We start from the raw sequence: 24,605 nt of genomic DNA on the forward strand, positions 1-24,605 counted from the left end.
AACTTTGGGTCTGTTCTGTATATTCAGACAAGCTTTTGTGGATGCTTCATTCCCTTCTTGAAGGGGTGAGCAAAATCGTATGACAAAGATATCTTACAAGCCTTGTCTTTGGAGATATTACATATACAGGACTGACAACAGACGGCAGCCGAAAGACAAAAGTTGGAGAAGACCGTGGAGCATCATGCATCTCTCTCCAGCCATATGCAATGAACACTATGCTTCCATGTGTTACTGTCCATTTAGATAATTTATAATGGCATTATATGCACTGCATACATAGAATATGTTGCATATATATTACAAAACCTTACATATGCTTCAGTTTATCTGGACAATTTATCTGGACCCCTTATGTATGATTTATTTGAGTCAGACTTCATGATCGAGATGCTGATGGTTTTAGAAAGAAAAAACTCACCAAGATGTTGGTGGTGCCGCACCCGCATGAAGGAACCACCTGAAAGACCGTCGTTGTTACGACTAAGACCTCACAGTTGAAACCAGTCAACAGGGTTTGTCCCCATACTGACGGTTTATTTTATGGATTGATATTCAATAAAAAAAAACTTTTTTATTTCATGGAACCACTGAAAAATATTTTATTTTTCAATATGCTGATAGTTTTAATAGACAGAACCGCTAACGTGAGGGAAAAGTGTTGTGGGGGTGGCAGGGGGCCGTAGTTGTGGGCAGAGGCGAGCCCCTGCTTCCAGGCAGCATCTTTCTTCTATGCTGCACTCCTGCCACCTCCACAGTGCAACCAGGGACACCACAACATCTCCTCAGGACAAATTCAGACACGAAGTCCAGGCTAATAATTAACATAACTTTACTGCAGAACTCACACAGCTTCTGTGGAGCACATGCACTGCGAGCACATACTGTAGCTTGAACTTTACAGGCATGTTGCTTTTTGGTTTCTTTACACAATTTCCTGTGCACTGCTCCCTCCTGTAGTTTCCTCCAGAGTTTATAGGACTGTTTCCCCCGGCAACACCTCAGCTGCCGTTAGTGAATTCATGGAGTCTATCCACATTCCCTCTCACAGGGATTTGTTTTACCACCGGACAGAGTTCCTCCACCACTGTCTCTGAGCCGACCCATTCACCCAGGTCTATGTTACCTCATGCCTAGACCGGTCCTATTGGAGTCAGTTGCAACCCGGAAAGTCCACTAAATCAAGTCCCACTACTTCAGGCCTGGTCCGTTCCTATTTCCGCACCCAGGTGCTGAAGCGTATTATTTGTATACATGATAGGGTTTCCTGGTGTGACCGCCCACACAGAGAGGCAGCCGGCCGCCAGCACAGAGTCAGCTGCCTGCACGCACCGACAGGCACCTGGCTGCCCACACAGACAGGCATCCGACCGCCCGCACAGAGAGCCACACAGACATTTCCCCGCCAATTCTTCATCTCCCGGTAAGCTATATATGTGGATTTTAAGATGCACCCCCCATTTTCCTCCCAAATTTTTGGGAGGAAAAGTGCGTCTTATAATCCGAAAAAAACGATAACTGTTCACAATAACAGTAATTTTGACCAGGGGTGCCCAAACTTTTTTACATGCCCATATATGACAAGTTACTATTTTTGATTGTTGCAGAGCTAGTGTAAGGGGCACTTTGCACATGACGACATCGCAAGCCGATGCTTGCGATGCCGAGCACGATAGTCCCCACCCCCGTCGCAGCAGCGATATCTTGTGATAGCAGCCGTAGCGAACATTATCGCTACTGCAGCTTCACATGGACTCACCTGCCTTGCGACGTCGATCTGGCCGGCGACCCGCCTCCTTATTAAGGGGGCGGGCCGTGCGGTGTCATAGCGACGTCACACGGCAGGCGGCCAATAGAAGCGGAGGGACGGAGATGAGCGGGACGTAAACATCCCGCCCACCTCTGTCCTTCCGCATAGCCGGCGTGAGCTGCAGGACGCAGGTAGGAGATGTTCCTCGCTCCTGCGGCTTCATACACAGCGATGTGTGCTGCCGCAGGAACGAGGAACAACATCGTACCTGTTGCAGTCACGTAATTATGGAATTCCCAGACACTACACCAATGATACGATTACGACGATTTTGCGCTCGTTAATCGTATCATCTAGGATTTACACACTACGATGTCGAGTGCGACGCCGGAAGTGCATCACTTTCGACATGACCCCTCCGACATCGCACCTGCGATGTCGTAGTGTGCAAAGTGCCCCTTACACTTTGCGTAGGCAGCAACGTTCTTTTAATTTTATTACCAACTGTTTTTTGCAAATTTTTTCCTTTCTCCCCACGCATCAGTGCTATGCGCTGTAGCTCTCTTATGCATATCTACATTGCCTGCCTCTGTTATGTCCCTTGATTAGCACATGATTTTATTTTGATAGCACTTATACAATTGTAAGTTGCACCATTATAACAAGTGACATGCTCTGTCTTCTGCTACATTGCATTTGTACATTAAGGTATTACAAACCGCTAATTAAGAAGTGAAATTAGTGTCACCTAATAATTATGTTTGGATCACAGTTTCATGGACAAAGATGTTCTTCCTATATTTTCTGAAGATCGCATATTTTTCGCAGTCTTGTGTTATTTGCTTTACAGATATAATGGAAAAAGCCATGAACACATAATGACATTTGTAAATTATTTACTTTATAAGCAGTAAATGTAGGAACTTTTCTCCATCTGTATACTGTATGTATAGAACTTCATGTCTTGGGAAAGACAAACTGTTCCAAAGTCTGTGGGAGCGATCATCACCATAAGTGCCATTACCATGGTACCTTGAGATGCTGGACCAATTAGACAGGAACTGCCTTTTTCACACTTAAAGGGTATCTATCAGCAGGTTTTTGCTATGTAATCTGAAGACAGCATGTTGTAGAGGATTAAACACAGATTTCAGTGATGCATCTCTTATCAACGTCCGTACTGTTGATTACCTGAAATGTCTGTTTTAGCATCAATTTTAGGAGATGAACATACTGCTCATGTTCCCCCTTGAAGACACAAGTATTGATGTGATGTGTAATGTTATTTATGATAGATTGTATTTTATCCAACAGTAGAGAAAGTTAGGGTTAATGTTGGCACTAGCCCAGGGTGGGAGGGGCTAAAGTGAAGGGACAGAGACAGTTTCATGCCAGGAGCTTAGATAGGGCCCAGTGTACAGTAAAACAGACCTATTGTTTGATTAGTGAGCAGATATGGGTGTCCACGACGTGGGTGGAGGCAGACAGTGGAAAGCGTGATCTTGAGTAAAAAGAAGGAAAATGGACAAAGTGGTCAACCGGAGCCGGGTCCTCAGACAGAATGCCTAGCAGTACAGCCTCAAGGTTATAACTCATAGAGGTAATGGTTCAGAATTGAACAGAGAATGTGAGAAAAAAAGAGTGCCTTGGGCAGGAGTTCCAAGGAGTAGAGAAGATAAGTACAAGTAAGGTAATATTAGCAAACTAGTTCCTTTTAAAGAGGAAGGGGACGTGGAACCGCCAGTTTTGAATAGCACTTTCACTAACCGGACCGTAGTATTGTGCTGGGAAGTGGTGAAGGAAACCAGATTAGTTGCTCCATTTTGCAAAGGAAATATTTGTGAAGTTATGCACCCTCTATCTATTGTACAAATTTCCCTCAAGTGACTGTTTAGTAAAAGACTGTTTATTTTGAATTGGCGGTGTATCTCTCATTAAACTTTCTAACATCTGATCCTGGCCAACCAATGTCATCAGTAACATGTGGGATGAAAAACTGTAGTACCCCTTTAGGTGAAGTCAACAAACCCAGCCAGGACCCTCTTCATCATGTAATTGTTATTATTATTATTATTATTATTATAATTTATTATTGTAGCGCCATTAATTCCATGGCACTTTACAAGTAAAAAAGGGTATACATAAAAACTAGTAAAACAATCATTGATAGTACAAAACAGACTGGTACAGGAGGAGAGAGGACCCTGCCCGCGAGGGCTTACCGTCTACAGTATGTAATGAGTCCGGGCATAAGAGACGAGTAGATCGCCTACAGTTACTGCCCTGTGCCACATTACATCAGGACCTTATAATTCTTCAGATTACATAGACTCATACCTGGTAGTCCAACACGTTCCCTGTTGTGATTAGCAGCTCAGTGTCTCAAGACCTTGCATACAGAGAGCCCGATGTGTGCAAGGTTAGCTTTCTCATCTCTGCGGCATTGCTAAATCTAAAAACTCTGATTCTGTCAGAACTGCTGCACCCAGTAAACTAAGTGCTACATTGTTGGATTCAGGGTCTCTTTGCCTAGATCAGTGATGGTGAACCTGTGGCACTCCAGCTGTTGCAAAACTACAATTCCCATCATGCCTGGCCATTCAAAGCAAAAGCTTTGGTTGTGAAGACATGATGGGAATTGTAGGTTTGCAACAGCTGGAGTGCGACAGGTTCGCCATCACTGGCCTAGATCATTGTGCTCTCAGATGAGGTAGTGAAAACCGGCTGACAAATTCCCCTAAATAGGATGCATTACCAGTGCCATTGTCCAGTGGTTCCTTCACCTCTCTATTTTTCCTGTATGCAGTTAGATAGACCAGAAAGCAGGGACAGAGATACAAAGACCATCTACATCTCCTGCAATCTGTCACATCTCCACCGGAGTCGACTTCTGCTTCAATCTCCAGATGCCGCCTCGTCACCACTGTGGGCGGCACTGGGGACGAGGGAACAGTCAGCTCTACTCATCTATTAGGCTGGGTTTCACTAGGACCTGCAGTACCACTGTTTGACTGTGGTGGTGTGTGTCTTCCGGCTGGAGTAGCTACCTTTCAGCTGGGGCCAATGGGAAGGCACCACACCCCTCTTATGCTTACAGAAAAAACAAGAAAGATTATCAGCTCACCGATCAGCTGTTCCACCGGTCTCTGTAACGGTACAGTGCACGGTGAGGCTAGGCAACTTTGAATATCCGAAGAAAAGAAAAGGAAATCCAGCACAGACCTCAGAATACTTAAAGGCCCATATTTTATTGATATTCAGTTAAAATTGTATATAAATCCGGTATACAGCAGTAGAGGCAGCATTCAGAAATTCGTGGAACATGATTAAGACATAACATCGAAACGCGTAGTCCCATGCTACTGCTGTGTGAATAACTCTTGTGACATCTACTGCTGTATACCGGATTTATATACAATGTCAACTGAATATCAATAAAATATGGACCTTCTGAGGTCTGCGCTGAATTTCCTCTTCTTTTCCTCTTATGCTTTCTCCCTTCTGCTGGCAGGTGCCAGATATAGTCCTGTAATTCCCTGCTAAACTCTGTTTCCTTGCTGTTCGTTTGTAGTCCCGTATATTGACCTTAGCCTGATATCTGACCACTCTCCCGCCTGAAGATTTTTGTACATGTTCTACCTTCTGGATTTGACCCTGCCTGGTTACTGCTCTTCTTAGGACCGCGGTCTTTCGTGGGCAGTGATCACCTGGGCCCTGTTGTAATTCCAAATCCCTATATAGGGGTTAAAGGGTTGTGCTGTCCAGGTTCCTGCTTTGTGGGCGGTTGCCTCTATTTTCCTGTTTCACCGATCCCGAGTCTGTGGCTCCAGGCAGGTGTCACACAATCCTATTCTATGACTTTGCTCCTAGAGATGGATTACACTTGACAACAGTCAGTAAAGAAGTTAAACAGGAGGGAGACAAGGAGTGACAGGCAATTTGAAGTGAAGTAATTTTTCAGGGGTAAGGCGAAAAGAAAAAATCTTAAATAAGGTGATTTACAGATCTCGATTTATGTACTCCTAGTCAGAGATGGATGTGATTATTCGAGGTCTAACCAAGATTCATTCAAAATAGAGGAAATGTTTTAGGACTGCGCAATTAAATTCAATATCAAATCGTTTCAAGTTTATTATAGACTCCTAAAAAATAACAATAGAAATGTAACAATTCGGCTTGTGCATTAATTATCAGCAGGAATATTCGGAAATGATTATGCTAATCTTGTTTTCTTATTCAAGCAGTAATCAAAAACTTTATAAACGGCTTTATGTGATTTTGAAGTGGACTATTATAATGTATGAGCATAATAAATGCTAAACAGTGCAGTAATGAATCAAAGGCTCTTGCAAACTTTGTAGTTCGTGTCAAATTTTCTATGTGAAAAACCTTTAGAAATCAAAGATTCAGAGCAAAATTCTAAAAATATTTAACTATGGAGATTTTTTTTTCTACAATTTATCTGGATTTGGTATTTGGGGAAATCATAATGATACCTAAGCCTCTCACCTTATGGAGATTAGTCAATACATTACGTTGAAAAGAGAAAATTAACCCCTTACTGACATATGATGAGCGGTTGAAAAAGTTAGATATGTTTAGCTTAGAAAAAAGACGTCAAAGAGGAGATCTCATTTATATGTATAAATACATGTGTGGTCAATATAAAGGACTGGCACATGACTTATTCCTTCCAAAGACAGTACTAAGGACAAGGGGGCATTCCCTGCATGTGGAAGAAAAGCGATTCCGGCAGCTAAATAGGAAAGGGTTCTTTACAGTTAGAGCGGTCAGACTGTGGAATACACTACCACAAGAGGTAGTAATGGCAGATATTATAACAGCTTTTAAAAAAGGTCTGGATGATTTCCTCAGTACACAACATTGTTGGTTATAAGTGACAGTGACAAAATGTAGAATTGGTGAAGAAAGGTTGAACTTGATGGACCTAGGTCTATTTTCAACCTATGTAACTGTGTAACTGTGTAACTATGTAACTACTATGATGTATTGGTACATCCTATGCCGGCTCCGGACTTTGATGTTGGCTCACAAGTCAAGTCTGCATCTTTGCCGGCAAATTATGGCTGTGTTATTAAGCTATCATTTGACTATAGCAGCCATGGTGGACTGGAATGCTGCCTGAGGCTGTTAACCTGTTATTTGCAGCTGTCAATCTATGACAGTGGCATTTACAGCGAGCCAGCAGAGGGACGCTTCATTCTATGCACCTGTAGGGAGTGTAACCCCCTACTAAGGACTTTGTTTTACTGTGACTTTAAGAGATGGGGCTCCCCTGCTTAGCACAATGGTTTGGCCCATGTATCCTCTTCTGTTTTGTGTTGTTTGGTTTGGTCCGATAAACATACAGGAAGAAGAAGCAAGTGAAAGGGAGAGATAGTTCCGGCACACCCTGAGAGAGAGAAATGCCTGAGGGAGTCAGTACTCGACCTGGTAGAAGATGTCGCCTGGATGAGCCCAGCCATCCTGTGAATCAAGGGAAGAAAAGCCTCTCTGTCTGTTCCAAGAGACTTGCGCACCTATGTATCCTTTGTTCTACTAGGGTACCAGTCGTTCGGGCAGTTTTGTGAGTTTGCACCCTGGTGCATTGGTTGGGGAATAATTTAGGCTTCCATAGCTAGAATGCGGTGTCCGCATGGTCCCAATAGGGGAGACCAGTAAAGGTAGTGAGTAGAGTAGAAGGAGCTGCTGCCCACACCTTGTTAACTTGTTTCTTCTATATTGTTGAGCATTGTGATAGTTGAAGCGACAGAGCAAATCACCTCAGCTAAAGAGCTCAATTGCTATTGTGTTTTTTTTTTTGCCCACCTAATCATTACCCCTCTTTCCCTGCTGCATGCTGTCTGGGCATGTAACCTTGTCCCCAATAATCTCTTCCTTGGTTTTATCCATCAGTCCGTGTGGTACGGTACCTTACTCTGCACTTCGGTGTCCCTCGGTCATAGCTTCACACCCATTAGCACTCCCATGATGTGATTGTAGGGTTGTGGAAGGTTGCTGAAGACCCCCATGTCTGTAATGACGGTACTCCTGTGAAAGCCATTCATAGGAATCCATGAATTTTTCTATATACAGCAATACTGTGGCATTGCTGTATATAGCACAAGCAATCAGATGATTGCAGTTTGAAATTTCCTAAAGGAACTAACAAATATATTGAAAAATAAAAAAAAGGTTTAAAAAGTATAAAAGTTCAATCACCCCCCTTTTTCCAGATGAAAAATTAATAATTAAAAAAACATACATATTTCTCATAAAAGTCTGATTTATCAAAATATAAAATAAATGAATCCAATCAGTAAGCAGCGTAACGAGAAAAAAAAAAAATCAAAACACCAGAATTGCAGGTTTTTTTGGCAGCCACGAAAACACAAGAACATGTGACAACAAGCAATCAACACATTGTATCAGTCCCAAAATGAATTGAACTTTTTTTTGTCGTTTCACCACACTTGGATTTTTTTCACACTTTCCAGTACATCACATGATAAAATGGATGGTGCCATTCAAAAGTACAACTCATCTCACAAAAAAAACCCCAAAAAAGTGCAAAAATGAAAATTCGCCCAGTCCTTAAAGGGTTAAAGAAAGCCTGACAACTGATAAAATGCTGCTCAAACCATGCATCGGACTATGGATCTATCATTTCAGACAGATATGCTTTACTCGGAAACAGTGCTGCGTTTCAGAGAAAACATCCATTTTAAAGATGGCCGGGGACCGTGTATGCATCAACTGTCAGAGTCTGTGTAAAAAAGGATATAAAAAAATTGACAAAATTGAATACATTAATGTTTATAATATAGTTAAATAAACTAAATTAATACATCACCGAAAAAAAATCTGTTTTCCTTTAAGTGTAACAAACTAAAGTTAACACTGTTTTTAAATCTTTCACACCACCCATTGATTTTCCTTTTTTCATTTTTTTCCTCCCCTTCTTCCAAGTGCCATTACTTTTTTCTTTTTCCATCATCATTGCCATATAACAACTTGTTTTTTGCAGGATGACTTGTATTTTTGAATTAAATCGTTAATTTTACCATTTAATGCAATAAAAATCATGAAAAAAATGTGTGGTAAAATTACAAAAAAAGGTAATTTCACAATTGTTTGGGTTTTTTTTATTTAGCAGCTTAGTGTCAGAAGACATTGCATACAGAGAGACTGATGTAGGCAGGGCTATTTTTCGCATCTCTGGAGGCCTGAACTTTTGTGCTGAAAAATGGTGTTAGGGGTAGGGAGTTACAAAAGGACATAACAACTGATGGGCTCTCACTCACCCCAACTGTAGGGTGTAAACAAGTGGAGGTTCTGGCAGTAGAGACCTGGGTGAGGGCAGTTTCGAGGGTGACGGAAGAGGAAAAAGCATGAGATGTGGTTGATGGGGCAGTGGGTGGTTGGGGATGCCCGCTAAACCGCATTTTAGAGCAGTAAGATTGCCTGACTAAAGCCCGCTTTACACATTGCAATTTCACATACGATAGCGTATGCGATTTGCAACGCCCCATCGTATGTGCGGCACGTTCAATTTGTTGAACGTGCCGCACACACGATTAAACCCCGTCACACGAACTTACCCGTCCATATGACCACGCTGTGGGCGGCGAACGTCCACTTCCTGGAGTGGGAGGGACGTTCGGCGTCACAGCGACGTCACGCTGCAGCGGCCAATAGAAGCGGAGGGGCGGAGCTGAGCGAGACGTAAACATCCCGCCCACCTCCTTCCTTCCACATTATCGGCGGCAGACATGGGAGGCAGGTAAGCTCTGTTCAACGTTCCCGGGGTGTCACACACTGCGATGTGTGCTACCACGGGAACATTGAACAACCACACGTTCAATTCTAGAGACATATACGATGTGTATGCGATGAACGTTTTAACGTTCAAACGCAATCGCACGTACCTGTCACACACTGCAATGCACTTACAATGCCGGATGTGCGTCACTTACGACGTGACCCCGCTGACACATCGTAAGATATATCGCAGCGTGTAAAGCGGGCTTAAGGCATGTTGGTTGGTCATGTGATGGTTCATGCATATAGTAGACAAATTATTTGTATTTCTGTTTCTACTGAGTCATTTTTTACAAAGTTTGCAGTGAACATGAATTGGGGCATCCATTCCGGTCACCAAAAATGCCCAGGCTAGGCATCTCTTGCCACCCATGTGAAATGTAGACCTGCCTCCACTGCTGGACACAACCAGATTTATGGCTGAGGATAAAGTGGTTGTCCTGATTGCATCACTATGTGTCTGTGGGGAAGCACCTTGTCTTCCTCCTCCTCCACCTCCTCTGCTGAGCTATTCAACTGCATGCCTCTGGGTTCACACCAAGTGGGATCTCCAACTTTATCATCATCCTCTTTGTTGTCCCACTCCTCGCCCTGACAGTCACCCTCCTCTTCTTGACCTGACATCCCAGTACAGTATGCGTGCGCTTCAGGTATCTGAGTCTCATTATCATCACATCCACCCCCGAGGGGTAACGTATGTTGATGAGGGTCTGGATCCTGCTCTGACCGTACTTCATCTGGGCCAGGATCCAGCTGACAAAGATTTTGGGCATCAATGCAGATGATTTCCCCTTTTTCAGTCTGAATCTTTGGAGCAGATCTCTGATGCCCATGGGATAGAATGTGTGAAGAGCTCTGCAGACTCACCTATGTGTGGTTCTCCACTGTCAGATGGGCATTGGAAATTGTGATGCAGAGGGAAACAAGTGTAATTGAGGTGGCACCTCTGATGAATGAATTGTGTGTGATGTTAAGGTGCAAGAAGAGGAGGAGAGGCCACTTGATGTAGCACTTGCCATCCACTCTAGCACATGCTGTTTCTGGTCCTCATTTACAATTTGAAGTGATGTACAGCTGTCAAAAAATGGAGTGGAGTAGCTCGTTCAGTAACAGAAGTTGTTCTTAGTTCTCTTGGGATATGATGAGCTGGTGTTTGTTCAGTAGACCTTTGGCTATCATTAGAATGTCCCCCACGTATACCTTGAACACCCCGCCTATTTACTCTTCCACCACAACCTATTGATTTACCACTCATGTTTGATGTACTCTTTTCCTATGCCCACACATATCAGACACCTGAAACAAAAGTAAAAGAGAGAATTCCCAGGAGATTATTGCACTGATTGGTTACTCTGCACCAGGCTCTGTTAGGACACTCTGCACCAGGCTCTAATACAGTACTCTGCAATAGTCTCTATTGGAGTACTGTGCAGCAGGCTTGTGATACAAAGGAGACAAGTATGAGTGTGTGATGGATTAAAATAGGTGTCGAGTCTTCAGAATAGGTGATTATGGAAGTCATGCTGTCCATATGTGCTTCAATCTTAGAGCGTTATGCCGTGATCATGAGGAGTTCATTTTTTGCAAACAACATACCGGAGAACTTTGAAATGTTTGACTATAATCAATAGCAAACAAACCTTGCAAACAAACTTTGGGTTGTTATGTTGGTAACAAACAAACTTGAAGTACTGTGCTGTGGTCATAATACATAAGTGATCATAAAACTTTAACTTTGTAAAAAAGAACATATTGCGCAGCTGCAAGAATCTGATGATCTGGCTAAAATATGCTGCGCAGCCGTGATGGAGGAGGATGTGAGAGCTGTGTATAAAAAAGGGGGACCCTGTTCAGCAAGTTAGGGACGCTCCAGAAGGTATAGTGGACGCAATTCTTCTGTGATGCTAAGACAAAAGTATTCTCCTTCTTGCTGACACTGAGGTCTCTCCAGTGGAGAAGTGATGTTACAATACTTAGGTAATGTATTGATGCCTTATTTATCTATATACTATGATTTATAATGATTGCATGATTTACATTAATTGAATCATAGAACACGGTAATATTGTTTCTGCCATTCCATAATTGAACATTATCCTGATGCAATCTTAATAAATTGTTACATTATTAATTTTACCATAAAACTGTATTCAGTGTGCTTAATTTGTATATTAGTGAGCACTATGTAAGTAAGGGCGTATCTGCCCTGTCACTTTGACGTGGTAAGACAAGGCTCTATTAGGGTACTGTGCACCTGGCTCTGTTACAGTTCTGTAAAGCAGGCTCTGTTACGGTTCTGTGCACCAGACTCTGATTGGGCCTCCAGTACCAAGTTTTGTTAGGTTCCTATACAAAATGGCTCTATAAGGGTACTAGAGTACTGTGAACTAAGCTCTGTTAGGGCACTGTACAACAGGCTCAGAATATAATGGTGGCACCACCCTTGATTGAACCTTCATACAGTCCTGAAGACGTGGTATGCCAGCCAAATACAGCCATGCCAATTCTTGACGTGGCTGTGATGGCTACGGAAGTGCGCACAGCCGAAAAGCGTTTTGATTGACAGTGTTGCAGCCTTTTAACAAACTTTATTCAGGTTCCGAACTTGGACACAGACTACTGTGACAAGTCCGTGTTTGAATTTAAGCACCAGACACTAGGTTTCCAGTATAAACTCCGAACTTTTCAGTTTGGGTTTGATCATCACTTGTCTTTTGCCATGGACACAAATGGGTAAAATATTTTCATGTCTGAAAAAGAAGTTTGATGTTTGAAGCAGATCTTTTCATCAAAATTATAAATGTAGCTTTGATGAGAGCTCCTTATCCCATATAACTATGCTCAGTGATTTGTCTTTTCATTTCTGCTATTTCTGTTCATGTTGCCTAGTAAGACAGACATATTTATCAGCTAAAAAAGTCTGAAGCCTTGAACCCAGGTCACCGCACATCACAGGAATAAATCCTGCCTGCTTTCTGCTCCCCCTACATCTATATACTTCTGGCAGCTTTTGCAGTAAAGTAAATGTAAGTGCATGAGCCTTGTTACAGGAGAGGAAACATAAAATAAATTATCTTTTTTCCAAAGCTATGACTGTAGAAAAAGATATGGACCACACATCCAAAAATTGTACATATTGGACATGATCACGTCCAATACAGAGGGCCGCCACTGCTATGAGCGCTTTACTGTAGTTGAATGCCTTGCGGTGCCGCCGCTGTAAAGCATTCAACTGCAGTAAAGCCATGATTGCAGCCTGCAGCGGTAGCTCCATGCACTGGAAGAGATCACCGAGGGGTCTATGGGCCTGCTGTCTGCAAGAAGCAGCTGATGACACCACGGGAATGGAGGACAGGTGAGGATATTATTTTGTGGGAACCTCACTGCAGGATCTGAGATGCAGAGTTGGGAGGGCATATAAATCACCTAATTATACACTGTATAAGACGATACCCGGCGTATAAGATAACCCCCAACTTTTAAGAAGATTTTCAGGGGTTAAAAAGTCATCTTATCTGCCAGAAAATACTGTATTTGATTATAATGGATGTTATAAAGAACTGTAAACAATATGTAATGTAACAGTACTGATCCCTCGTGCTGTGTCAGGCAGGAAATATTAGTGGAGGGCCAGGAGTACTGTAAATATAGGGTTAAGGATAGATATAGTAGTAATAATATAAGACAGTTAAATACTTTGGATAGAAGGTTTTAGTCGTAATTAGGGACCAAGCTGCAGGAGAGGGGAGTCTAGTAGTTAGCTAGTTAATAGGATAGAACAGGGACACAGGAAGAGCAGCAAGTAGGTTACCAGAGAGATGGAGACAGGAGGGAGGAGGGAGGAGTGAGTAGAGGGTTTGGAAAGACAGAGGAGTTGGTAGTTTAGTGAAGCAGCAGGAACTGAAATATACAGCTAGAACCCTGAGCTAGGATCTGTCAAGGAAGGGAGAAATCATCCTGTGTGTTGACACATCCACCTGCGGATGGGCTGTAGAGTGTCCTGAGACCTGTGGGATGTTGGGGTACAGAGACCGCTGACAGAACCCTAAACAGGTCAGGAACTGCTACACGTCCGAGGGCCCGAGTGAGACACTGCAGCTGCATGGAAAGGATACAGAGGGAGAAAGCTTACATAGGACTCAGCTGCTGGAGGATAGTGCCCAGGGTGAGTGCCAGAAAAAGAGAAGTTTACCCTTAGGAGAGCAGACACAGCACGAGGTGCTGAAATAAGGAAGAAGAGTAATCAACAATAAAAGATTCCTGTTTGTTTACCAGAGACTGGCGTGTGCTTTGTATCGCCCTCCCCGTCTATAACGAGGACCCCGCAAGTATAGATGAAGGTAACCCCGAACATAATGACTAAAGCCTCATGCCCCAATGGGAGAATCACCAATACATTCACATTTCATGCAGCAAGGGGAAGCACTGCCGGCCATTATCTGACTCCCCTCTTCACACTCATGCAAAGTTCTCATGGCTTCAGGCCATGCTACCCTATGTGAACACCACCACAGCAGCAATGTTCACCACACAGCTACCACGCAAATACAACGGACTTGTAAACCCACCTGCCTCATGATCTTAAACTATTAGCTGAAAAGAAAAGTAGAAGGATGCCCTCTTTCAATATACTACTCATTACAAATACAGTTCCTTGCGAAAGTAAAAGTGCCCTGAGTTTTTCAACCTTTTCCCACATTTCAGGCTTCAAACATAAAGATAAAAATGTAAATGTTATGGTGAAGAATCAACAATAAGTGGGACACAATTATGAAGTTGAACGAAATGTATTGCTTATTTTAAACTTTGTTAAAATAAATAACTGAAAATTGGGATGTGCAATATTATTCGGCCTCTTTAAGTTAATACTTTGTAGCACCACCTTTTGCGGAGATTGCAGCTGCAAGTTGTTTGGGGTATGTGTATCAGTTTTGCACATCAAGAGACTGAAATTCTTGCCCATTCTTCCTTTGCAAACAGCTCGAGCTGAGTGAGGTTGGATGGAGAGCATTTGTTAACAGCAGTTTTCAGCTCTTTCCACAGATTCTCGATTGGATTCAGGTCTGGACTTTGACTTGGATATTTTCACACCTGTGCCACGGGGTCCTTCTCCCATATCACACGATCAACAGAGCGAGAGATGGCTGTACAATCCAAAAAGCATTTATTCCAAGCAAGTCAAATGGCCCATAACATAATCCACGAAACAGAGGGTAAAATTAGTCCAGTAACATATAGTCCGATAAGCAATAAATGTCCAGGTCTCTCTCTGAGAAGTCCCAGCTTCTCCCAGAGGTTCAATCCTTCTCACTTCAAGTTCTCCAGACAAACTGCCTATGCCCTAGGTAAGCAAAAAGGTTACAGTAGGTTGATTCTAGGCCAACCTCCCCTACACCCAGGGATGGAAGCGCCTCAAGAGGCTATAACCTTGCACTATAGGGGGTGATTATTTACAAACAATACATTGTACACAGAAGCAGTAAAAATAATGGACAGTGAAGAAAGCTTAAAATAGGAATCTGTACATCAAGATACACCTGCCCCATATCCCACCATCACAACCTCTCCCTCCTTCTGAATAAGTGAGTATGCCATGAGGTCTACACAGACCTCTGGCCATCTCACTTAAGTCAATGTTGCTCAGCTGTGGATAGTCCCTTAAACATCAGTAGGGTTGGAAGGACAAGCTTCCCTTTGTGTCCTCCTTCACTCAAACTATGTTTCCTGCACCCACAAATCGGCATTGTAGCTCTCCCACATCATTTCCTAGGAGAATATCTGCAGGCAGGCCGCTCATCACCCCAACCACACATTGCTTGACCCCAAAGCTAAAGTCCAGATCTACAGTCGCCTTTGGGATATTCCTCCTTTGTCCTCCAGCTAATTCAATAACAATCCCTGGTCCATGATGTATCGCCTCTGGCCGAACCACTCGGGGATCAGCTATTGTGAGTAATGCCCTGAAGTCACAAAATCCAATAACTCTCTGTCCATCCAGCACAAACTCCTGTAAGTGCTTACTTTTATAGTGAGAGAAACTTGGCGCTGTGGCTCGCACCTCATAAACCCCTAGTGGCCGACCATGAGTGTCTGAGTGATTAGGCAAGTCTACTTGAAGGGGTGAGAACTCTTCCCACCTAGTATTTGGCTGTAGACAACCAACAGGTCGATTTGGTGCAAAGTCATTCCTCAAACCAACCAGCAGGGCAGGTGTTTTGCAAATGGCCAGGCTGCCCACATCGATAACATCTCCTCTGCTTCGGACTCCTTCTAATGTGCATTCTGGAGAAGGCAGTAGGAGAACCTGGTGACAAAGGCCAAAGTCCATACACTCCAACAGGGGCATCTATGGTGCAGGGGTCAGCGGTACACTCCGGTGGAGGTGGTGTTAACTCTTCCTTAGGCGGGATGGAATGCCCAAAAAGCACAGGACGAGATGGAGGTGCGTGGGGGTTCCTCCGAGTCCTTGCGGGACAACTGTATCGCAGGTGCCCATGTTGTCCACACCCATAACATCTCCTCTCTGTGATTCTCCCAGGGCGTGGTCAGAACTGTTGGGGCCCAGGATTGGGAGCTATGGTTGTCATCGGCCTGCTGCTGGGTGGAGGGGCAGATATAACTGGAGAGGGCAGGGCTGCAGGAGCAGGCTGTGGCTTATTGTCCAGAAGCGTCCTCCATTGTCGGATAGTAAGGGCCTCATCTGCCAGTGCTGCAGCTCCATCCAAGGTGCATGGCGTTCATTCTCTGACCCATTCCCATATTTCTGAGGGACACTTGTAAAGAAATTGTTCTATAAGAAATACCTGTATAATGTCTTCCACAGTGAAGGCGTCTTCCGCTTCCAGCCATCTCTGACATGCCTGGGACATCTTATGGGCATACATCCTAAACGTTCCCCCCGTGGTGCATGGGAGGTCTCGGAACTGTGCCCTATGTGAGTCTGGGGTGATGGCATGGTAATCCAGGATAGTCCGCTTTACAATGCTGTAATCCCAGTTCTGCTGTGAGTCAATGGTGCGATAAGCCTCTGCCAGGCTTCCGTTCAGAAGTCCCACTAACAAACGCACCCAGCCAGAGTGGGGAACCTCCATCATGACACACTGCTGCTCAAAGTCCTTGAAGAACCCTTCCACATCTCCGGAAGCCTCATCAAATTGCTCGAAGTCCGCTCGGGTGATCCAAATTGCTGGGTTTACGCTCCAACTCACATTATTCCCTGTGTTGGACTCCACTGCTTCTTGTCTCCTCTGTGCTCGATGAGCAGCCTGCTCCTTATATTCCTGAGACACACCAGGGCCAAGAGCTGCCATCTCTTCTTCGAACCACACCACCCACTTGCTTTTTGGGGCAGGGATCTCCGTCCACAGTGTTTGTCTGTCAGACATCTGGGAGGAGGTGGACTGGCTCTCATCCACAAGTAGATCAATTAAGGCTTCTTTACTCAGTTCCTGGTAGCTCAGGCTCAGATCTTTGGATCTCTCCTTTAGACTGGAAGCAGTCCAGTTTCTGTACTCACTCTGTTGGTGGATCTCCATTAGGCTGCGCTCTGTTGATCCCGTCGCTGCCACCAGTTGTCACGGGGTCCTTCTCCCATATCACATGATCAACAGAGAGAGAGATGGCTGTACAATCCAAAGAGCATTTATTCCAAGCAAGTCAAATGGTCCATAACATAATCCACAAAACAGAGGGTAAAATTAGTCCAGTAACACAAATATAGTCCGATAAGCAATAAATGTCCAGGTCTCTCTTTGAGAAGTCCCTGCTTCTCCCAGAGGTTCAATCCTTCTCACTTCAAGTTCTCCAAACAGACTGCCTATGCCACAGGTAAGCAAAAAGGTTACAGTAGGTGGACTCTAGGCCCACCTCCCCTACACCCAGAGATGGAAGCGCCTCAGGAGGCTATAACCTTGCACTATAGGGGGTGATTACTTAGAAACAATGTATTGTACACAGAAGCAGTAAAAATAATGGACAGTGAAGCAAGCTTAAAATAGGAATCTGTACAGCAAGATACACCTCCCCCATATCCCACCATCACAACCTGGATACGTTTATTTGTGAACCATTCCATTGTAGATTTTGCATTATGTTTGGGATCATTGTCTTGTTGGAAGACAAATCTCCATCCCAGTCTCAGGTCTTTTGCAGACTCCAACAGGTTTTCTTCAAGAATGGTCCTGTATTTGACTCCATCCATCTTCCCATCAATTTTAACCATCTTCCCTGTCCCTGCTGAAGAAAAGCTGGCCCAAACCATGATGCTACCACCACCATGTTTGACAGTGGGGATGGTGTGTTCACGGTGATGAGCTGTGTTGCTTTTATGCCAAACATCGTTTGGCATTGTGCCCAAATAGTTTGATTTTGGTTTCATCTGACCTTTTTCCAAATGTTTGGGCGTGTCTCCAAGGTGGCTTGTGGCAAACTTTAAACAACAGTATTTATGGATATCTTTGAGAAATGTCTTTCTCCTTGCCACTCTTCTATAAAGGACAGATTTGTGCAGTGTACGACTGATTGTTGTCCTATGGACAGACTCTCCCACCTCAGCTGTAGATCTCTGCAGTTCATCCAGAGTGATCATGGGCCTCTTTTCTGCATCTCTGATCAGTCTTCTCCTTGTTTGAGATGAAAGTTTGGATGGACGGCCGGGTCTTGGTAGGTAGATTTACTGTAGTATGATACTCCTTCCATTTCAATATGATCGCTTGCACAATGCTCCTTGGGATGTTTAAAGTTTTGGAAATCTTTTTGTAACCAAATCCATCTTTAAACTTCTCCACAACAGTATTACGGACCTGCCTGTTGTGTTCTTTGGTCTTCATGATGCTCTCTGTGCTTTAAACAGAACACTAGAGGCTATCACAGAGCAGGTGCATTTATACGGAGACTTGATTACACACAGCTGGATTATATTTATCATCAGTCATTTAGGACAACATTGGATCATTCAGAGATCCTCAATGAACTTCTGGAGTGAGTTTGCTGCACTGAAAGTAAAGGGGCCGAATAATATTGCACGCCCCAATTTTCAGTTTATTCTTTTTTTAAAAAGTTTAAAATAAGCAATAAATTTAATTCAACTTCACAATTGTGTCCCACTTGTTGATTCTTCACCATAACATTAACATTTTTATCTTTATGTTTGAAGCCTGAAATATTGGAAAAGGTTGAAAAAAACAAGGGGGCCGAATACTTTCGCAAGGCACTGTATCAGGGTCACATGGAAAGAATGCTAGTCCAAGTGAAACAGAAAAGGAGGGTACCATATATAGTAAGCTATGATGATAGAAATTACATGATCTTTTTTATAACTTTTCCCAATTGCTTATGTACTTTTGGCCACTGACAGATCTTCGTAATTGCATCTTGTCAGTTTAAAAAAAAAAAAATGGGAAACTTAATCATGTTTGTTACAGCATAAACTTTGTAAAATTTTCAATACTTTTTGCACTGCAGTATAAAACACACAAAACAATTTTATTTATATTCACTACCTTGTTTTCTCTCCCAAAGAATCCAATATTTACGCAAAGATTTAGAATTTTATGTGAGTCTATTGATCAATCTCTATAAATTACTATATGTATCTGGGAATAGGTAATATCAATAATCATAGAGCATTACATGATTTAACATTTTAAAAATAAGATTTCTGTTATCAATTTAAAAATAAAAATTAAGAAGGATTTACATGTGGTGTAATATTGTGCAGCAATAACTCTAGAATTAAAAAATGCATTTACTGTTGCAGGATTGAGGAGTAGTTTTGCTCTTTTGACAGAATTTCAAATAGAATTAAAGGGAACCTGTCATCAGATTTGGGGCCTATAAGCTGCGGCCACCACCACTGAGCTCTTATATACAGCATTCTAACATGCTGTATAGAAGACTTCACGCCGCTGTATAGAATGTAAAAAACACTTTATAATACTCACCTAGGAGGTCACTCCGGTGCAGACACGTCATCCACACTCGCCGACACTGAGGTCCTAAGCAGGGGCACTTTGATTTGCCCTGCTGAGGGCAGATCAAAGTATTGTGAAACGCCCGCACCAGGGCTTGCAGGGCACGCACGGTTACCGGGCCGGTGGTATTCGGGGTCAGGCTGTGAGTGGCCCGACCCGGCTTCCGTGACCCCCAGCGGTTTCAATAAAAGGAAAGTCCCAAAGTCAGTCCGGTGTTACAAGGGGGATGGAAGGAGGATAACGGGTTTCCTGGGGAGCTTGCTATCGCTCTCCCCCAGGAAACGGTACGGGACGGGGACGGGGGATGCTTGCAGCGCCACCCGTGGTTTGCAGCCAGGTGTTCAGCCGCCGCTGCGTAGTCTCTCTCCGGGGCAGGTGTTACCGGCAGCCGGATGGAATCGCTCCCCACAGGTGGAGCGGGGAAGCCCCGGGAGGTTTATGAGACCCAGGGCAACAGTTCTCAGGGACACCGGGGGCATAGGGCGGCGGCATTACTCACACCAGTCACGGAGTGCGGTTCCAGTTGCTCTTTATTTAAAGTCCGTTCCACATCGCACCCAGGTGCTGGTCCTTGCCGCCTGTAGCCTTTGGTCGGTCCCGGGCAGGTAGGAGGAAGGGGGGTGAGGTGTTCTGGGGGTCTCTCCCTTTCGTGTACGTTACTGCCATCCCCGTGGCATGGAGCATCTTGGGAACTCGCCGCCTCTCTGTCTCTCTCATCCCGGTAGCGGACACCACCAACTGCCACCGGGTACAACTTTCTCCAGGGATCCCAGTCCTCAGCTCCATTCCCTTCCTCTAGATGTTATCAGCCCTGGTCTCGTGGCATCTCCTCAACAGGAGCTGTCCTGTGTAAGTCTGCATTCTCCTGCAGCCTCTGACATTCTGCTAAACTTTCTGTGTGTTCTGCATTATACTCACTCCTATTCAGGCTCCCCTCCCTTTGAGTTGTCATGGAAACCTGCCTGTGTGCAGCCACCTGCTCATTAAGGAGACAGGATGAGTCATAGGCTCAAAACTACATGCTGCAAAAGCTATTAACTCCTTCCTGCCAGTGTGATGTGAGCGTGTGTGTGGACTTCACTCCTCCTGCCCGGGAAAAAATGAGGTAACATTTAATACCCTGTAACGACCCAGTTGCAGGGTGTTACAATTGTAGTGCGCGTGCGTGGGAACTTAATGCCGGCTAGTGTGCATGACGTAGGACGCGTTATACACCCAGGCTTCAGAAGAAGGAAGACCAAGATGGCGAAAGAGGAGGCGCCAGTCCCGGAGAACGGAGACACCCATCTGACCAGTCTGCATCGGAGCGACCTCCTAGGTGAGTATTATAAAGTGTTTTTTACGTTCTACACAACGGCATGTTAGTATGCTGTATATAAGAGCCCACTGGTGGTGGCCGCAGCTTATAGGCCCGAAATCCAGTGACAGGTTCCCTTTAACCCCTTCATCCCCGAGCCCATTTTCACCTTCATGACCAGACCATTTTTTGCAATTGTGACCAGTGTCACTTTGATAGATTAAAACTATAGAACCCTTCAACGGATCCTGGTGATTCTGAGACTGTTTTTTTGTGCCATATTGTACTTCATGATACTAGTAAACTCAGACCAATATTTTTAGCATTCATTTGTGAAAATGTCAATTTGGTGAAAATTTTGAAAATGTTGCAATGTTCAAACTTTTAATTTGTATGCCCTTAAAACCTTCAGTAAAACACCATTCTGACCAGACCATTTTTTACGATTCTGACCAGTGTCACTTTGACAGGTTATAACTCTGAAACACTTCAATGGATCCCAGTGATTCTAAAATTGTTTTTTCGTGACTTAATATACTTCATGATATTTCTAAATTTAGGCTGTTACTTTTTGTGTTTACTTGTGAAAATATCGGAAATTTCGTGAAAATTTTGAAAACTTTGCAGTTTTCAAACTTTCAATTTTTATGCCCTTAAATCCGAGCATTATGTCACAGAAAATATTTGCTAAATAACATTTTGCACATCTCTACTTTACAGCAGTGCTATTTTTGAAACATTATTTTTTTGTTAGGAACTTAGAAGGGTTCAAAATGTATCAGTAATTTCTCATTTTTACAACACAATTTACAAAACCAATTTTTTTAGGGACCACATCATATTTGAAGTGACTTTGAGAAACCTAGGTGACAAAAAATACTAAAAATGACACCATTCTAAAAACTGCACCTCTCAATCCGCTCAAAACTACATCCAAGAAGTTTATTAACCCATTAGGTGCTTCACAGTAACTAAAGCAATATGGAAGGAAAAAACCCCTTGAACCCCTGGGTGCTTCCCAGAATTTTATAACGTTGAGCCATGAAAATAAAAAATACATTTTTACCACAAAATTGTTATTTCAAAAAGATAGCTTTTTTTTAACAAGGGTGACGGGAAAATGAACCATGTAATGTATTGTGCAATTTCTCATGAGTACACTGATACCTCATATGTGGTGGAAATCAACTGTTTAAGCGCATGGCAGGTTTTGGAAGGGAATGAGCACCGTCTGACTTCAAAATTGTCTGGAATAATTTCATTAGCGGACGATATGTTACGATTGGAAGTCACTGTAAAGGAAAAATGCCACAACAGGATTTTCTTCACCAAACTCTTTACTTGCATTTAACACCTTCATAGATTTGGAATGATGCAGGAAGGGTTAATGCCGTGTTGCTATGAATAGAAGGAAACCCAAGGAAATAATTAATGGTGATTTTATTTAACAACAGGTTTTGGAATTTTTGACCTGATAAAAGAGGAAGAACTCTCCAAAACGCGTTGTTAAATAAAATCACCATTAATTTTTCCTGAAGTTTCCTTCTATTCATGGCAGCGCGGTATTATTAACACTTCCTGCACCATTTCAAATCTACCTATATATGGGGCTGCAGAATCTGTGTTATACGCCAGTGCAGTGGTTGTGAGTGTCACAACCCAAGAAGGTGAGCCTCTCTTAGGGCTTTCACCCTTATTCATCACTCGGGTAAGACCCTATTTGTGCTTCTCTGTTTTTTAGCTTTTATTTCATTTAATACCTTCATGGCAGACATGGTACACGGCATCTTCTCTTCCGGGTTGCTCTGACATAAGCCTCTGGTACTTCGGGATCATTCCTTTTTCCAACTCTTTGTCTGTTTGATCCCCTGATGGTTTTTCCTACCCCTCTGGGATGAGCCCTGAGCTTTAGACCTACAAAGGTAGCCTCAAAATTCAGGAGCAGCCCTCACACCTAGGCCCATATCCTTTCCTTCCCTTGTAGTGATGTGTCGGTCGGGAATGATCCGACACAAAGATCCGGCTCCCTGCTGTGACTGACAGGAGCCGGATCCCCAGTGAGAGCCACTAAATTATGTAGATGGCTCTCACTGGGCGCAAAATATGGGTATTTGGTCGGCGAAACCCCGTCCACGTGAACAAAACCCCGGCCACTCGGCAAAATAATTTGCCTGCTTGTGTGTGGACGGGGTTTAGCCGTGGGTGGGCGTGGTTTTCAGCTGCATTAACACAAGCTTAAATAAGTATTTGTTTAGCTGCGGTTAACACATATTTATTAGGGAGCCATGAACGAGCCGAAAGAGCCAGCTCTTTTTGGTGAGCAGAGCCATGGGACCTGGATCACCAAAAACAGCTGGACTGCCCATCACTATTCCCTTGCTGGAATCCACACTGCCCTTGGCTCTCAATGATGACTGCACTAAACCATTTTTTCCTCTACCATTAACCCTATCTTATCGAAAAGCATAGCTAAAACTCTTTCTTCCGCATGTGGCTGTATTAAACCTAAAATAGCCGCTAGATGGCAACATTTCTATCTTCATGCTATAATTAGTACATATAATTTGTTAATTCACATATACATAAAATACAAGATAATTATCAAAATGTACACTCCTAAAACGTAACAGTGGCAACACGCCACAGTATTAGTATGGTATGTATAGTATGTACTTCATGCTTGACTAAAATGATAGTAGTGTAAACAATCAGTAGTTTGTAAAGGTACCGTCACACTAAGCGACGCTCCAGCGATCCCAGCAACTTGACCTGGCAGGGATCGCTGGAGCGTCGCTACACGGGTTGCTCGTGAGCTGTCACACAGGCAGATCTCACCAGCAACCAGTGACCAGCCCTCAGCCAGCAGTGACGCGTAGAAGCGATGCTGCGCTTGGTAACTAAGGTAAATATCGGGTAACCAACCCGATATTTACCTTGGTTACCAGCGCACACCGCTTAGCGCTGGCTCCCTGCACTCCTAGCCACAGTACACATGGGGTTAATTACCCGATGTGTAGTCTGGCTATGTGTGCAGGGAGCAGGGAGCCGGCACTGACAGCGTGAGAGCGGCGGTCGCTGGTAACGAAGGTAAATATCGGTTAACCAAGGAAAGGGCTTCATGGTTACCCGATATTTACATTGGTTACCAGCCTCCGCAGAAGCCGGCTCCCTGCTCACTGCACATTTAGTTGTTGCTGTCACACACAGCGATGTGTGCTTCACAGCGGGAGAGCAACAACTAAAAAATGGTCCAGGACATTCAGCAACAACCAACGACCTCACAGCAGGGGCTAGGTTGTTGCTGGATGTCACACTAAGCAACATCGCTAGCAAGTTGTGCCTCAGCAGCGATGTTGCTAGCGATGTTGCTTTTTGTGACGGTACCTTAACTTGCACATTTTGCGAAACAGTCACAGAGTTAAATGCTGTTTTCTTCAGTAACACTGATGGTCGACTTCTGCATAAATACAAAAAAGTTGTAATTGAAATCAACAGCAGACTATAACCATTCTGATAAGTCAGTGCCAGATTTGCTCCTTTCCCTATCAATTGAATCTTTTTTTCATTACGCTGTAATCTTCTTCACTGTTGTGCAATAAAATTCACTATCTGTTAAATTTATTCACTGTTTTATCATTTTATCTTTCTATTTCTTCTGCTAAATTGTGAGATCTGACATCCTTTTACTATCCAGATTTACTACAAGATGGCTGCTGCATTCCATGCTTCTGCTTGTATACAGGCTATGATAGTCCCTTCTGATTGG

This window comes from Anomaloglossus baeobatrachus, chromosome 3, assembly GCF_048569485.1.
Source record: "Anomaloglossus baeobatrachus isolate aAnoBae1 chromosome 3, aAnoBae1.hap1, whole genome shotgun sequence".
NCBI classification, from domain to species: domain Eukaryota; kingdom Metazoa; phylum Chordata; class Amphibia; order Anura; family Aromobatidae; genus Anomaloglossus; species Anomaloglossus baeobatrachus.